The sequence below is a fragment of the Mustela nigripes genome, chromosome 1 (assembly GCF_022355385.1).
Source record: "Mustela nigripes isolate SB6536 chromosome 1, MUSNIG.SB6536, whole genome shotgun sequence".
NCBI classification, from domain to species: Eukaryota; Metazoa; Chordata; class Mammalia; order Carnivora; family Mustelidae; genus Mustela; species Mustela nigripes.
The window spans coordinates 235675912-235694393 of record NC_081557.1 but is presented as its reverse complement, the minus strand read 5'-3'; the positions used below and the strand labels follow the sequence as shown (position 1 = coordinate 235694393).

At 40.2% G+C, this 18482-nt stretch overlaps 1 protein-coding gene across 3 annotated transcripts in view; it reads right to left on the bottom strand.

Annotated features, from left to right (window-relative positions):
* Positions 1–18064, bottom strand: part of N4BP2 (NEDD4 binding protein 2) — an 83783-nt gene extending 65719 nt beyond the window's left edge. For 2 of the 3 annotated variants that reach the window (XM_059382787.1, XM_059382790.1), the window contains exons 1-2: positions 16444–16565; positions 3099–3195 (exon numbers count right to left, since the gene is read on the bottom strand). The gene's annotated coding sequence lies outside the window, so the exon portion shown is untranslated. Of the gene's footprint in view, positions 1–3098; positions 3196–16443; positions 16566–17596 lie in introns of those variants that run through there. The other variant, XM_059382797.1, reaches the window with a different exon arrangement.
* Between the last annotated feature and the right edge of the window lie 418 nt (positions 18065–18482).

Here is an 18482-nt window from a genome sequence, read left to right as displayed (position 1 = left end):
AATTAGAGTTGACCTTTGAACAATGTTGGGGGAGGTGGTAAGAACACCAACCAGGTAATCAAAAATCCACTGATAACTTTTGACTTAACTACTAACAGCCTATTGTTGACTGGAAGCCTTACTGAGAATATAAACACAAGTCAATTAACACAAATTTTGTAAATGTATTATATGTATTATATATTATATGTATTGTTTTGTTACAATAAAGTAAGCTAGAGAAAAGAAAATGTTTTTAAGGAAAATATAAAGAGGAGAAAATATATTTGCAGTACTATACTGTAAGAAATCTGCATGCCAGTGGATCTGGGCAGTTTAAACCCGTGTTGTTCAAGGGTCAACTTACATTCTTTGATCAAACAATTCCACTTTCAGAAATTCATGATAGAAAAGAATCAGATTTACATATTTAAATAGATATTTATACAGAAATATTCAAAATACAGTAATTTTTTTACAAAGAAAAACTAAAAAACAATAAAGTAATGAGAAAGAAATAACAAAATAATTTCTGGTGATAGCAATTATCGTTTATTAAATACTTAACATACATCAGCTAGAATGTTATGGCCATGATTTTACTTAACTTTTAAAATGGTAAGTAATATTATGCCTATTTTGCAAATAAGAAAAATAAGAACTAGAAAAGATAAGTATCAAATTTTATACAGTCATTAAAGACTATATTTTGGATAATATTTGAGAGGGTTTTTTTTTAAGACAATGTTAGAAAATAAAGCAAGACACAAAGCTAAATATAATTTATACAGACACCCAAATGGAACTAGTTTAGATTACAATATTAGACTAGAAATCTCTTGTTTATGGGATTATAAATTACTTTATATTTAGCATACTACTCTTTTTAAATACTACTTTTGCATTTTCCAAATAATCTATACTATATACATACTTTAATAAACAGGAGGGGAAAAACAACCACTATTAATAAAGCTGAATCTTAGATTTCCTCTATACTTCCTCTACCTGGCAAGCCATACATCCCTTCTACCTCTTTTTCCATCATGTCCATTTATACAGAAAAAGATCTAAACATGTAGGCAGCTTAAGTGTCCCAACTAATATTTAGTATAGTGGAGCACCTCTATGAAAACATACACTACCACCAAGTACCAGTTTTACTTTCTGTACCCAGATTATTTCAATTCCATTTATCCCCCTGAGTGATCTTCAACTCTTTTATCAACTGATCCAAGGCATCTTTCTTCTTCCATAAAGAGAGCCTTATTAATACGCTAGTTTAATCAAGGTTATGTAGCTTATTCACATACATACCTGACCTATAGAGTGTATTCTAAAAGGATATGGGAAATAAGGATGGGTAAGTAAGGTTTGATATATTATGGAGAAATGTGAAACTGGCTCAAATGAAAAACCTAAAAACAAGTAATATAAATTTTTATTAATAATGAGGCCATGAAATTTTAAATTTCATATTCTGTTCATTTTCTAAGCTCTTCTATCTCTATAATTCAATTTTAACCTGATAGAGAACCAATCAATATGTATTTGCTCACTGATTACCATCAGAATATTCCAGCAGGTGGCCTTAACAACTCAAGGTTTTTTTTGTTTGCTTGTTTGTTGTTTTTTTTTAAGAGATAAAGATACATGTTCTTTTAAATATTAAAAAAAAAGTCTGGGTTAACATGAAATTTATAAACGTAGAAGAGTGAACACAAACTCTAACACTGGTATGGCAATAGTCAGTACTGCCATTAAAGTGAATATACCAATAAATACCACTTCAAAAAAAAAACCTTCCTATCGAAAGCTACATCATCAACACAATACTAAAACACTAAAGAAATTCCCCATGTCATTTACAAATAAATCTGCTATATTTATACAAAGGCCACTAATTTTAGAAAACTTAACTTTATAGAACAATATCAGAAAATAAATTTCTGTAACAAGAAAGATATTCTATTTAATATATGCAATATCAACCATCTAGAAAGAAGAGGCCTAAGAAAATTGATACGAACAATCAAATTTATTAATAATACTTTAGCTCCTTAAAGCCATCAAAAAAGAAAGAAAAACAAAAACATCACTCTATAAGGAATATATATGGAAGTCACAGAACCCAAAACATTCTATCATCCCAAACAAGATGAAGAAACATCTCTTTCAGAAATAAATGCTACCCAAACCAAACAATCCACCTTTACTGGGGATTAAGTTACCTACAAAATGATTTTAAGTGTACCACTATGATAAGGATAAGATAAATACTAAATCTCATGAAGGTACCAAAAGGTGTGTCACTAAAAAACAAACAAACAAAACACCAGAATTTATACAAAATGTAATCAAATTAAGGTGACCAGTAATCTTAAAATGTATTTATCTGACATAAAAACTACCATAACTAATCATTGAAGACATCCTAAATATCAATGGATAGAAGTATGGCTAAATAAATAATGGTAAAAGTCACCCTTTAGAATACTAGACAACTATTAAACAGTTTAAGATAAAGAAACCAGACATATGTAGAAACCAGAATGACCCCTGAAACATATTTTTAAGTGAAAAATCCAGTTGCTAAATAATATACAGCTTTTGGCCAAAAAACCCAGGAAGATGTAATTCTCTAGAGTTCTTCAACACTTTCTATAATCCTCCATTACATACTGCCAGTATTAGTCTTGCTTGGTTATTTTAGGGCCTCACACTGTTGGTTTTACCAACATATTTTCATCTATGTGTGTATATTTCCCTATTAGCCATGTTCCTTAGTAACACAAGTAATGATACATACTCCAGTCTGTCAGTTAGCTGTAGTCCCACACATAAAATAGGTGCACAAATAATATTTGCAGATGGAGAATATATAAAATATGAAGAAGCATTTTAGAAGCAGAGACTCTAATACATTAATAAAGGGGAAATATTAAAGAGGAAAAGCAGAACTACAGTACAGTTTTTTATACAACCACAAGCTCTTTGAGAAGTTCTAGTAACAAAATCCACGATTACCTTTTCTTTCTGAGAGATTTTTTTAAACCACTAAAACAGCTTGAGAACCTAAGTGCAAAAAATTCATACTCTATGACTTTAACAATACTTACCATCTGTCTGACACAGACGCTAAGAATGTGCTTACTAAGGCCACAGTTGATATCTGCAAACTCTATAGCTCTTCCTGTTATTCAACATGTCTTCTCACTACAAAAAAATAATATATTAATATATTTTATATATACAATAAAGGCAAATCTACATCGATATATAATCCTAAATGAAACCAAAGTTCAAAATATGTAATACTTATAAGTACATATGATATTCCACAGAGAAAGCCACAAAAGTAATTGCCAAACTGTGGAAAGAGCTAAGATGCCCTTCAACAGACAAATGGATAAAGAAGATTTGGTCCCTATATACAATGGAATATTATGCCTCCATCAGAAAGGATGAATACCCAACTTTTGTATCAACATGGACTGGAGGAGATTATGCTGAGTGAAATAAGTCAAGCAGAGAGAGTCAATTACCATATAGTTTCACTAACTTATGGAGCATAAGGAATAACTTGGAGGACATTAAGAAAAGGAGAGGAAAAGTGAAGTAGGGAAATCCACAGGGGAGACGGAAGCATGAGAGACTGTGGACTCTGAGAAACAAACTAAGGGTTTTGGAGGGGAGAGGGGCGGGAGGTTGGGTGAGCCTGGTGGTGGGTATTAAGGAGGGCATGTATTGCGTGGAGCACTGGGTATGGTGCATAAACAATGAATCATGGAACACTGAAAAAATTAAATTAATTTTTAAAAATAAATAAATAAAAGTATACATCAGCCAAAAAAAAGGAAAGAAAGTAAGCCACAAAAGTTAAAAAACAAAAACAAAGACAAAAAAGACCCAACCTCATTTGTCACCACTGGAGGCAACTGTAACCCTCCAGAAAAGGCTATATTAAAGGAACAAACTAAGCATTTATTCTCCAAGTAGAACATCATTTCAAGATAACAAAATAGCCCTAACTGATGAGGGAAACTTCTTCACAGAACATGACTATGCTAAAAGAATGTAAAAGGAACAAAAGAATCTTAATATTTGTAACGAGGAGCTGAACAAGAATCAGCCATCACCAAAGAAGGTTAAAATTATTAGTTGAAACAGGTTGATAGATTTACCCAGTGCCGAAGTGCCATTCACAGATGACTTACAGATGCAAAAAGAAAAAGATAACCTTCAATAAGATGATCTGGTTGTCACCACCTCAGCGTGGTGATGAAACACAGCATCAGAATGATGGACAAGTAGGGGCGCCTGGGTGGCTCAGTGGGTTAAAGCCTCTGCCTTCAGCTCAGGTCATGATCCCAGGATCCTGGGATCAAGCCCAGTGTCGGGCTCTCTGCTCCGGAGGGAGCCTGCTTCCTCCCCTCTCTCTCTCTGCCTGCCTCTCTGCCTACTTGTGATTTCTCTCTCTCTGTCAAATAAATAAAATCTTAAAAAAAAAAAAAAAAGAATGATGGACAAGTAAACATTATGTGCTCTTAACATGAAGCAATATGAATACAAAGCATTGCTAAAGTACTCATCTAAAAACCTTTAACCTGAATCTGAAACACTGAGTCTGTTTCTCCCTCCCATTCTCCCTTTGTCTCTCCCCTTGGCTTGTGCTCTCTCTTGCTCACTCTCTCTCTCTCAAATAAATAAAATCTTAAAAAAAAATAATAACTTTCACTTGCCACCATTAATATCCTTTTAAATGGTGCAGAAAACATCTGTACATACACAGATATGTAAAGTAAATATGGCAAAATTATTAAAAATTATTCGATCTAGAAGGTGGGTATACACAAGTTCAATGTACTATTCTACTTTCCTATATGCTTAAGTATTTTCCATTTATAAAAGTCTTTAAATGTACCATGCTTCAAGTAAACTACTCTGTCTAATCTATAAAGAAAAAAATTATTTTTAATCCAAATACCAACACTTAATTTGAAACTTCTAATTCAAATATGCCAAGTTTTCATAAAGCAGAGTAAAGGTTATATCTGGTTATCTATCCATGCGTGTTCTGAGAAGAAAAATTCAACTACTCCGTAAGTAAAGAGAAGGAAGAAAATGAAAGAAAAAAAATTTTTTTTAAAGATTTAATTTATTTAGACCAGGGTGAGGGGCAGAGGGAGAAGCAGACTCCCCACTGAGAAGGACCTCCACTCCTCACCCCCGCCCCCCGCAACCCGGAACTCTGGGATCATGACCTGAGCCAAAGGCAGACACTTAACATACTGAACCACCCAAGTGCCCCTGAAAGAAGAAATCTTAAATGATAAAACTGAAGAGGGGCTCCTGGCTGGCTCAGTCAGTGGACCATATGGCTCTTGATCTCAGGTTGTGAATACAGAGCCCAGAAATAAATCCTCACATATACAGTCAAGTGATCTTTATTTATTTGAGAGAGAGAGACAGAGAGAGAGCGAGCGAGCACGAGTGGGGAAAGGGGCAAAAGGGGAGGGAGAGGAAGACAGAAAGAATCCCAAGCAGACTCCTCACTGAACATGGTGCCTGATGTGGTCTCATGTCCCTAAGATCATGACCTAAGCTGAAACCAAGAGTCAGTCGCTTAACCAAAGGCACCACCTAGGGACCCCTACCTTCAAGTAATCTTTGACAAGGATGTGAAGGCTACACAATGGGGAGAGGATAGTCTTTTCAACAAATGGTGCCTAGAAAACCAGATATCCACATGCAAAAGAATGAACCTGGAACCTTACCGGACACCATATACAAAAATTAACTCAAGGGGCGCCTGGGTGGCTCAGTGGGTTAAGCCGCTGCCTTCGGCTCAGGTCATGATCTCAGGGTCCTGGGATCGAGTCCCGCGTTGGGCTCTCTGCTCAGCAGGGAGCCTGCTTCCCTCTCTCTCTCTCTCTCTGCCTGCCTCTCCATCTACTTGTGATTTCTCTCTGTAAAATAAATAAATAAAATCTTTAAAAAAAAAAAATTAACTCAAAATGGGTTAAAGACCTAAACATAAGAACCGAAACCATAAAACTTGGAAGAAAACAGGGGAGGAAGGCTTCATAACACTGGACTGGCATGACTTCTTGGATATGGCACCAAAGCACAGGAAACAAAAGCAAGAACAAACAGGACTACATCTAACTTAAAAAAAACCTTCTGCACAGCAAAGGAAAACAATCAACAGAGCAAAAAGCCAATCTACAGAATAAGAGAAATATCTGCAAACCAATCTCTGATAAGATGTTAATATCCAAAATACATACATCTTAAAAGTCAAAAAACAAAACAAAACAAAACCTCAATTTTCAAAATGGGCAAAGGACTCCAATAGTTATTTCTCTACAAGTGATATACAAATGATCTACAAGTATATGAAAAGATGTTCAACATCACTAATCATCAGGAAATGTTAATCAAAACCATAATGAGGTATCACTTAACAACTTTTAGGATGGCCACTATCAAAAAAGGTGGGGGGGGGGAAGCTGGGACAAGCGTCGGTAAGAATGGGAAGAAACTGAAACTCCTGTGTACTGCTGGTGGGAATGGAAAATGTGCAGCTGCTGAGTAATATAAAGAATTGCTGATGACTATGTCGCATACCCGAAACTAATTTCACACTGAATATTAACTATATGGGAATATAAATTTTAAAAATAAAATAAATAAAATGTGCAGCTGCTACAGAAAACAATATGGAGGTTCCTCCAAAGTCAAAAATATATTATGATCCACCAATCCCACTTTTTGGGTATATACCAAAAAAAAAAAAAAAAAAAACAAGACCCCAAAGAAATATTTGCACAATCATGTTCAATGCAGCATTATTCACAACAGCCAAGAAGTAGAAACAACCAACAATGTCCATGCAACATAAATGTTCTTTAACAGAAAAATGGATAAAGAATAATCGGTGTACACACAAACACACAATATGCAATATTATGCAGCCTCAAAAAAGGCAGGCAATCCTGTCAAATGCTATAACACGGATAAGCCTTGAAGACATTATGCTAAGTGAAATAATCCTGTCATAAAAATACAAATACTATACGATTCCACTTTTACGAAGTATCTAAAGTAGTCAAACTTTAGAAACAGCAAGTAGCATGATGGTTGCCAGGGGCTGGAGAAGAAGGAGAAAAGGAGAATTCTTTGGGACTAGAGTTTCAGGTCTACAAGATGAAAAAGTTCTAGAGATCTACTGTATTAACAATGCACATATGCACACCAACAAGACAGAAGAAAGAGAAATTAAGGAAATGATCCCATTTACAACAGCACACAAAACCATAAGATATGGAATAAATCTAACCAAAGAGGCGAAGAATTTGTACTCAGAAAACTATAGAATATTCATGAAAGAAATTAAGGAAGACAAAAAGAAATGGAAAAATGTTCCATGCTCATTGATTGGAAGAACAAATATTGTGAAAATGTCCCTGCTACCTAGAGCAAACTACACATTTAATGTGATCCCTATCAAAATACCACCATCAACTTTTTTCAAAGAAATGGAACAAATAATCCTAAAATTTGTATGGAACAAGAAAAGACCCGGAATAGATAGAGGAATGCTGAAAAAGAAAACCAAAGTTGGTGGCATCGTAATTCCAGACTTCAAACTCTATTACAAAGCTGTAATCATCAAGACAGTATGGTACCAGCAAAAAAACAGACACATAGGTCCATGCAACAGAATAGAGAGCCCAGAAATGGACCCTCAATTCTATGGCTTACTAATCTTCGACAAAGCAAGAAAGAATGTCCAACAGAGAAAAGACAGTCTCTCTTCAACAAATGGTATTGGGAAAATTGGACGGCCACATGCAGAAGAATGAAACCGGACATTTCCTTACAACACACATAAAAACAGACTCAAAATGGATGAAAGACCTCAATGTGAGACAGGAATCCATCAAAAACCTTGAGGAAAACACAGGAAGCAAAGTCTTCAGCCTCAGCCACCGCAACTTCTTCCTAGAAACATCACCAAAGGCACGGGAAGCAAGGGCAAAAATGAACTATTGGGACCTCATCAAGATCAAAAGCTTTTGCACAGCAAAGGACATAGTCAACAAAACCAAAAAACAGAATGGGAGAAGATATTTGCAACTGACATATCAGATAAAGGGCTAGTTTCTAAAATCTATAAAGAATTTATCAAACTCAACACTCAAAGAACAAATAATCCAATCAAGAAATGGACAGAAGACATGAATAAACATTTCTGCAAAGACGACATCCAAATGGCCAAGCAGACACATGAAAACAAACACATCGCACAGCATTAGGGAAATACAAATCAAAACTTCAATGAGATACCACCTCAAACCAGTCAGAATGGCTAAAATGAACAAGTCGGGAAACAACAGATGTTGGTGAGGATGCAGAGAAGTGGGAACCCTACTACACTGTCAGTGAGAATGCAAGCTGGTGCATCCATTTTGGAAAACAGTATGGAGGTTCCTCAAAAAATTGAAAATTGAGATACCCTACAAACCAGCAACTGCACTACTGGGTATTTATCCCAAAGATAAAAATGTAGAGCTCCAAAGGGGCAAATGCACCCTAATGTTTATAGCAGCAGCATCCACAATAGCCAAACTATGGAACGAGCCCAGATGTCCATCAGCAAATGAATGGATAAAAAGATGTAATATATATAATGAAATAGTATGCAGCCATCAAAAAATGAAATCTTGGGATGCCTGGGTGGCTCAGTCAGGTAAGTCGCTGCCTTCTGCTCAAGTCATGATCCCAGGGTCCTGGGATTGAGTCCCACATCAGGCTCCTTGCTCAGCAGGGAGCCTGCTTCTCTCTCCGCCTCTGCCTGCTTGTGTGCTCTCTCTCTCTCTCTCTCTCTCTCTCTCTGACAAATAAATAAAATCTTAAAAAAAAAAATGAAATCTTGCCATTTGCAACAATGTGGATGGAACTAGAGGGTATTATGCTAAGTGAAATAAGTGAATCAGAGAAAGACAATTATCATATAATATCACTGATATGTGGAATTTGAGGATCATGGGGGAAGAGAGAAAAAAAATGAAATGGGATGAAACCAGAGAGGGAGACAAACTATAAGAGACTCTTAATATCAGGAAACAAACTGAGGGCTGCTGGAGTTGAGAGGGCTGGACAGGGTGGGGTGGCTGGGTGATGGACACTGGAGAGGGTATATGCTATGGTCTGCGCTGTGAATTATGTAAGACTGATGAATCACAGACCTGTACCCCTGAAATAAGTATGTGTAAGTTAATTTAAAAAAAAGAAAAGAAAAGAAGCAAGGTGATTAAAAGAAGGTATTTCTTTTAATATTGCTTCTTGCCAGTAAGATTGCTAAAGCTGTTTAATAATACATAATAAAAACATACATTCACACAAAAAAAATGCACATACAGTTAACACTACTGTGCTTACTGTACATCTAAAGATGATTAAGATAGTTAATTTTATGGTATATGTTTACCAACTTTTTAAATAAAATTATAAGGGGTTTAAGTACAAAGGGAAAAAAAAAGAGAAGGTGATTTTAGCAGGGAAAGAAAATGTTCACTGAAGAGTTGGAGTCAGAACAGAGAAGAAAATCACAAATAGAAATCCTGAGAAGTGAACTACATTGGTTACAACTACATAATGAGTTATCAGCTTTGAGTCCCAGGATAGAATAGACCTCCTGGATCTTTACAGCTCCAAAAACTATATGCAAAATACTCTACAATCTACGAGGATTGTACATACGCTATATCCATATCCTACTCAACCACTTCTTTCCTCAAAACTCCTTCTTCTCCCCTACTCCACCAGGGGTCTGTTTTCTGTTAACAGACCCCTGACACATAAACAAGCACATTACGTGATCTAAACTCAACAAAGCATAGCACCTTAGCACCTCAGCTCTTCAGCTGCAGGCATCGGTCAAGGTATGGACATGTGACCAAATCTACCCAAAACCTCATAAATAAGGCTCTAAATAGAGCTGTGCTGGGAGGAACCAGGTCCTACCACATGAATATAGCCACAATAGGAGAAATGGCACCAGTATACACAGATTTTAGGTATAGGAAGGACCGACCTACGGGCAAGTTCCTAACTTAGCCCATACGGCCACTTCTAGCCATACCATTTCTGTTGTGTGGTTAACCAGTAACTTCTCCTTTGAAATAGGCTATTTCTAACTGTATCTCTGTTCCTTGCAATCTAAAAAGTCCTAACAGAGAAACTGAATATATGGAAATTTTACGTAAAGATGTATTTCACTGACACTATAAAAGGGCCTACCTAGTATCCCTTTCCTAAGCGAGAGAACTTTCATCTGGGGCATCTGGGTGACTCAGATGGTTAAGCATCCTCCTTCAGCTCAGGTCACGATTCCAGGATCTTAGAAAGGAGCCACGCATCAGGCTCTCTGCTCAGCAGGGAATCTACTTCTCCCTCTGCACACACGCTCTCTCCCCCCACCTCTTCCTCTCTTGCAAAAATAAAATCTTCCCAAAAAGGGAGGGGGGGACTTTCATCTATTATATATAGTGTCTTCTTCCCTTCTCTACTAGGTAAACCCAAAAATAACTACGTAATTCCCTCCATGCAAATCACCTCATTTTTTAAGATAGCCAATACACCTCTTTCTTTCACTAACCCTAACCACTACAGGGTGAGATGACAGATAAGCAAAGTAGAACAATGTGATAATACAGGTTGGCTAGGGAAACAAAACAGAAGAAATAGGACAAACCTGAAAAACCAGGCCTTGAGATATCAAAAAAAGCTTCCCCACAGAGGTATGATCCTCACTGAGACCCAAAAGACAAGCATAAGACAACAAAACCAAAGGGAAAGGAAGCGGGGAACCAGAGAAGGCAATGCAGAGGGAAGCTCCTGTACTCAGGCTTAGATTGAACGAACCCGGCATCCTAAGGAAGAAATGCTGTAACCGAATATGTTCAGCACACTGAAGGCAAAGGGAAGAGGTGAGAGAGGATGAAGACGAAGAGGTGAACAGAAATTAGATCATGAGGATCCTGAAAGCCAAATTAAGAAGCTGACTTTATCCTAAAGATGATGAAAAGCCACAATAAAGGTTTATTAGCAGGGAAGTAAAATATGCAGCTGTGTCAGATTATTGTGGCTACAATGAGGGGGTGGGGGAGAAAGGCAACACTGGAAGCAGGGATACAACCTTAGGAGAGGACTGCAGCAATCCTAGTGAGAGATGATGCTAACCTTGAGCAGGATGGTAGCCTTGGGGAGAGGGAAAAGGCAGGCACAGAGTCAAGAAATACTAAGAAGTATCCAACAGGGCTCAGTGATCAATCAGAATGTGAAAGCAAAAAGAGAGGACAACGGATAGCCCATGTTTCTGCCAAGTTATTATTATCAATCTCTAGCATTTACTGAATTTTTAACACACGTGCATTATCTCATTTAATCTTCCACTAGAAAGAAGACTGAGAAGAAACAGTCTGTTCTGTATTTTTGGTTTGAGGATAAGAGACGGAAAGTTGTTAATGACTACAGTTTGAGATAGGCTTAGTCCCGATGATAGCATACAAATGGACATGTCATGAAGACAAATGATACATGAGTCCACTTATCAGGAAAAGAGCTTTGGGTTGGAGACAGAGAATTATCAGAATATAGATGGTAACAGAGAGAAATATTTTCAAAAGTAAAATATCTCCTCTATTCATGCCAGTATTTATTTAATACTTACATACCTAAAGTAATTAGGTTGGGACCAGTGTTAGCAGGAAAAAAAAAAGGAAGATTCAGTGAGGCTCAATTACTAAAGGGAGGGAGGAAGAAGCTTAGCATAGCATTAAGTGTATATTAGAAATATATCAAAGGTTCAAAGGTTAGGGGGAGGAGGGCAGAGAAAGCAATAAAACACTCTAGGCAGAAGAAATAAAATTCAAACACAGAATTTTTTTTAAAAAAGATGCCCTGTTTTGGGGTGCCTGAATGGCTCAATTGGTCAGGCAACTGACTTGTATCAGCACAGGTCTCAATCTCAGGATTATGAGTTCAAGCCATACGTTGGGCTCCACTTTCAAATAAATAAATAAATAAATAAATAAATAAAAAGAAACCTTGCTTCAGAACAACAAAAAAGTATCATTGTCAGTTCTCACAGTAATTCTTAAATTTAATGAATAGAAAATGTACAAAAATGTTTTTCGTCAAAAAAGTAACATAGGGGGGCGCCTGGGTGGCTCAGTGGGTTAAGCCGCTGCCTTCGGCTCAGGTCATGATCTCAGGGTCCTGGGATCGAGTCCCGCATCGGGCTCTCTGCTCAGCAGGGAGCCTGCTTCCTCCTCTCTCTCTCTGCCTGCCTCTCTGCCTACTTGTAATCTCTCTGTCAAATAAATAAATAAAATCTTTAAAAAAAAAAAAAAAGTAACATGGGGAAATTCCCTCTACCAAATACTATTGCATATCATGAAGGCGTGCCTGGGTGCCTCAGGGGGTTAAGCAACCAACACTTGATCTCAGCTCAGGTCTTAATCTGAGGGTTGTGAGTTCAAGCCCCACACTGAGCTCCACATTGGGCATGGAGCCCACTAAAAAACAAACTAAGCATGCTATGACAGTAACAATAAAATTAAATGGTACAATCACAAAAGTCCAATAAAAGACTGAAGAACTATTATAAAAAATGCAAGAATCCAGAAAAAGTCCTAACTATATCTCAAAATTTACATGTAATAAGATAGGCTTTCCAAAACACGAAGATTCAAGTTTTTAACAGTGATAAATGATTTAATAATAATCTGTAAAACAATTAAGGTGGTATTACCTTAGAATTATGAATTTATGCTTCGAATTTATTCTAAATTCTGATTATAAAGTTAATTTTAGGAATATTAGGAAAAAACTGATTATCACAGCTGCAGAACAATGAAATGTTTTAATTTAGAAATGTGAAACAATGGGACGCCTGGGTGGCTCAGTTGGTTAAGCCGCTGCCTTTGGCTCAGATCATGATCCCAGGGTCCTAGGATCGAGTCCTGCACTGGGCTCCTTGCTTGGCAGGGAGCCTGCTTCTCTTGCTGCCTCTGCCTGCCTCTCTGCCTGCTTGTGTGTTCTTTCTCTCTCTTTGGCAAATAAATAAAATGTTTAAAAAAAAAATGTGAAACAATGAGAAAGGAAAAGAATGATGGATTCATGTATGAACATTTTAAACTTCTGACAAATAAAAATAATCAAAAAATAAAACCCCAAGCTAGAGAAAAATATTTCAAGAAAAAAAAGACACTAATAACCATATATTTGGACCATTCTCAACATTTTAAGAGAAACTGATGTAATATATGATCAAAGGATTCGAACAATCCATGTTTAGAAAAATGGTGTCCACTATCAGTCTAGTGGGGTTTATAGAGACTGGTATACCCAGAACCAGTGCTCAGTCAAGGGCAACATGTGGGTTCTTCCTGCTACTAATTCCACTAATAGTCATAAAAACCTAGCTCGCATGGCTAGTTTCCTCCTCTGTGGAAATTAACAAAATGATTTTTTTTTAATTTTCAAAGTTATGTGAGTTTGGATAGCACAAATTAATTAACCTGAACCTAGATGTATTACTAAAATAATTTCTGGAGAACAAGGCTGAGATTCTTCCAACAGTCTGCCCACCTACACATATTTTAAAACTTCAGTTCAGGGGGTAGGAAGGTACTTAAAAGAAACTTCAATAAACCAAAATTCAGAGTAATGTTAAAATCTATATATGATTTTATATAAGCAAACTGAACTATAATGTAGAGGGAAAAAATGTTTATGTGACAAACCAATATAACTTATTTCACCAATTTTAAGACATTTTTACATTTTATGTGGTAAGGACAACCCTAAAATAAATGGCATATCACAGTTACTTGGGAGTTTTTTTGGTTTGGGGGGGGTTTTGTAAACGTACATAAAATAATCCATCTTATAACTGATGCAAGGAATGGTAGATATTTGGAAATGTCACGATTTACTTGATATCAAAGCTTTTGTTTCAGAGGGCCACAAAAAGAATATGATAAGAGTAAGGTTTGGGGTCAGAAAGATCCAGAACTGATAGAATCCTGGCTCTGCCAAATACCAATTGGCTGATGTTGGGACAACTTTCTTCGCATTTCTCATATTGTCTGTTTCCCCATCTGTGAAATTGTACCATTACGTAATAATGAAAATCTCATAGAACTGTGAAAATTAAATACAGTAGTCTATGCACAGTGCTTAAAACAGTGCCTGGCATACACGCACATATACGCATGTATACATTTATATACATATGCACAAATACAAACAGGTATTATTGGTAGCCACTTTTATTACTGTAAGGATGAGGGTGATTAGGCCGATAATGACTTTTGGCTTACTCATTGCCTAGCATGGTAAATATTTTTCCAATCATTCAATCTCTTCTTTAATTCCTAAAGCTACTTCTAAAGGCATTTAATAGGGATCTATTAAGATTCAATATTTGGCCTGACCTACTCTTCACAAGACTTACAACATGAGTTTGCATATAAAAAGCTGAAGGAAGGAAGGCAAAGAGATAGCTGTTCCCTAAAACTCAGAGTGACTACTAAATGGTTACTGTTTTGCGTATCAAAAGGCACCCACAATCACGGATAATGGTGAAGCCAAACAAGGAGATTTTAAAAGAAGGAAAATCCTCAGTTAAAAAAACATGCACCTACGCTGATATTTATTTAGCCTCTACTGTGTACAAGATATTATACCTACTTCAATAAAGAAAAAATACTCTTCCGTAATAACTTAAGCCCACTTTTTCTATTCGGTCCAACACCTGGTCCTCTTTACTCTTCCCTTCAAAGCTATGAAAATCAACAGGTACACAGACTGACATTTCATCAGTACTGTATGCTAGGTTTCTGCACTGGGATTTTACACTGGTTTTGTTGTTGGTCCCCCCCCACCACGTTAATATAGTAGTCTTTTTTCATGAAGTAAATTGTAGGCTCCTCGTACAAAAGCAGCCATTTCTTCCCTATTCTTCCCACCATCTCCACCACTTCAGCCCCCCTGTCCGGACACAACCACTTAAATGATAAAGGCTCTATCTAGCATCTAGCATAGGACTTAGAAATTGTTGACTGAATTTCTGACCTTTAAAAACGTACATGTTAGAAAACTGAACCACGCCGGGCATCCAAACACATGACGTTTACATTTCTTAAAGCATGTAAGGATTCTTTCATTGAAAATTGAAGGATGGTTAAAAGGAGTTACAAAAGAGAGCTCGGTGTTTGAGAGAAAAAGCCATAGAAATAATAAAAACGTAACGAAAACCTGATGCTAGGATAAAAGGTAATTTTTTTTTTTTTTTTAAGTGAGAGAAGAGAGGCATCTGCAAATCAGTCATTGTTTTCCCAGAGACGAGGTTGATCACCAGGATTTTCTTCTGTGCGCTCAGCCAATCCCTACCTTTTCTGAGTTAACCAGTCTCCAGGCAAGCAGCGCTTCGTGATTGGCTTAAAGATGTTGTGTAGAAAAACCAGCCAATCCTGCCCGCAAGTCGGGACTGTGCTATGGAGACATTACAACCACTGCATGGCGAGAATGTGTACAAACCTGTCCCTGCCACAAATAGCAGATTGCTAGTTCTAAAGGCTGCTGCGGAAAGGAACATTCTTTAAAGCGACACCAAGCGAGATCTAGCATCTACACGTTATTACTCTAGCTCTCTTGGGGGGGGGGGGGGGGCTGTTTACTGTTTTAATCAAACGAGCTTAAGGAATAAACTGTGCCCCCGGTCGGATGACTCACTCTATGGAAGACGAATTTGCACAGGGACAGCTCGGAGAGGGTCCGGATGACAGAAGGGTTCAGGCAAGGTCCCACAGAGGATCAAAGTTGCGGTGGGGGAGGGGGGTGCGGACGAGGGTCAAAGAGGCACAAATACCAGGGACCTGGGGTGTCTCCCCACGGTGTCCAAAATCGGAACGTGCGGAGTGCGAGGTTGTGTTTGGATACGAAGTGAGTAAATAAACGGCTTTGCTAGGACTACGGGAGGGTGGCCCGAAGTTCCGAGAAGGCTCCGCCTGGGAAACGCCGAAGGTGCTCGGAGAAGCACGAGGTCAAGTCCCGGCGGGAACCCACACGGAGGCAACCCCGGGGGGTCGAGAGGGGTGTGTCTGGGGCCTGGAGGCCCGCCCGGGACTGGGAGGCCGGGGAAGCGGCCGCGGCGCCCGCCTTCGCCCGGCCTCGGCGGCACGCCAGGACCCGCCTCTCCCCGACGCCTCACTTCCCTTCCGTCCAGGCGGCCAGGCCCGCGGGCCCCGCGCCGGCCCCCACGTTCGGGGATTTGGGCTTCGGTCGCAGCGCTGCCCGCCGCTGCCTCAGGCCCTTCGCTTCGGCTTGGGGCCCCGGAATCCCTTCCCTCCCGGACCCTCCGCCGCGCCTACCACCCGCCGCCTTTACCTGCTCCGAAAGCGGGTGGAGGGCGTCGAGGCCGGGGCCGCGTCGTCGAGTGTGCGACGCGGCGCCGCGGGTCCGCAGCCCTTTCCCGCCGCCGCCACTGCGCTCTCCGGCGCGGCGCTGGGCTGGCGAGCAGCGGCGGCCGCGGGGCGGGGGGGGTGCTGCGGGGTGGGGGGGGACGCGCGGCGAGTGCCGGGCGGGGAGACACTGCCGCTCTCTGTTCGGCCCGGGAAGAGCAGCCTCGCAGCAGCCAGCCGCGAGAGGGCGGGTGGGCGGCCGAGTGGGGAGGGGTCTCGGGAAGTAGGGAATGGCTGCCACGTCGTTCAGGTGGCTCGCTGCCCTCCGCCTCCCCCCACACACCCTACGGCTCCCCCGCCGCGACCTCTGGTTCGTCCCCGAGTCCGCCGTGGCGCATCGGCCCGCCCCGCGGGGCCGGCTCCGGAGACCGGGCCGGCGGGCGCGCTCTCTCCTGCTCCCTCAGGAGAGCGAGTCCGGGCCTGGCCGATTCTGCCCTCGGACCCCCGCCTTCACCAACACCACCACCAAAAAGCTCCCCCGACATCCTGTGTTTCCCCCTTTCCCGGTGGAGCGGCCACAGGGAGGAGCAAACCAAGTGTCGAGTTTTCGGGGAAGACGGGCGCTGTTTTGAGCTCGTGAACGTTATCGATCAGGGGCCCCAAATTTTTGCCGAAGTAAACGGCGCGGGAGACCACGGCTGTTTCTAGCCCTCGGCACGCTCCCAACCCGAAAACCAAGGCAGAAACCCAAGGTCGCACTCGGCGCTGGTCGAGGCGGGGGAGGAAACGACAGCCAGGGCGGGCCCGCCAGCGCGCGGGTCCCGGCAGCAAGTTGGGAGGGACAGCCGGGCCAGCCCGACCGCCTCAGCATTGCCTCACTGGGCTGTTGACTCGGGGCTCCGGGCCGCGGCGGCGGCGGCGGCGGGCGCGCGAACCCGCCGTTGCGCGCGCGGCGCTGCCCGCGTCGGTTTCCGGGCCGCGCCGGCCGCCTCGGCGCGGGGAAACAAAGGGGTAGACGGCGGCTGCGGCCGGGACGGAGGCTGCGGGCTCCCAACCCGCGCTGCCCGCTTGGGTCCGAACGCGCTGGCGGAAGCACCGAAACGTGTGCTCGTTTGCGGCGCTGGACTGCAGGCACTGACCTTGCCCTCCAGTTAGAGCTTCAGTTTCCAGATGCCAAGAAAAAACGAGGTTTTCTTCCCTTTTGCGATCACTGTACCATGAGCCTGTCGCCTACGCCTGCTCCGTTTCTTCCCCTAAACTCTGCTTTCTTTGGTTTGTTTCTTCTGGGATGGGACGTGAAGTCAGTGTTTTCAGGTGCATGAATTTTTCACGCTTCCTTTCTGCAGGGGATGGTGGTTTTGCTAATCCTTTTTTTTTTTTTTTTTCTCGTTCTGTTCGACTCCCTTTGCGATTGCTTTTTATTCCACTTTCATTGTTTTTCATAGAGAAACAAAACAGCTTCCTGACGAAGTACTCCTCTGCGTCGAAGAGGCAGACTGTCCATGTTGTAGTAATTGCTTTAAAGTGAGTGGAAAATTGGGAAAAGTTCAAGTGAATTTTTATCTTCATCTGGATCTCATTGGAATACCTACTCACACTCAATGGAAACATTCTAGTGGGTTTTTGTTTTTTTTTTTAAGAATCAGAAATATTTAAGCAGAGACCTCGGGATGGTAGATTTTCTAATGAAACCAATACACAATTTTACTTTTGTATGATTTTTTTTCTATTATTAGAGATCCTTGAGTCCCAATTAAGAAACTACAATACAAAATCTTTACTAATGCTTTTATTAAATTTCAAAACAGCAAAAATTTTAATAAAGAACCCAGAATCTCAAGATATAAATAGCTATTGCTGAGAACCTAACATTAACTCTGCCTCTGAACAGCCATTAAAAGAGGCTAATAACAGTGATATATGCCACTTTAGAAATGAAAGAACCCTAGTAATTATGAACTTCAAACAAATCTAGCAAATTAGTATCAATTTTGTTCGTATGAAGTATGTTCACCACGGTAATAA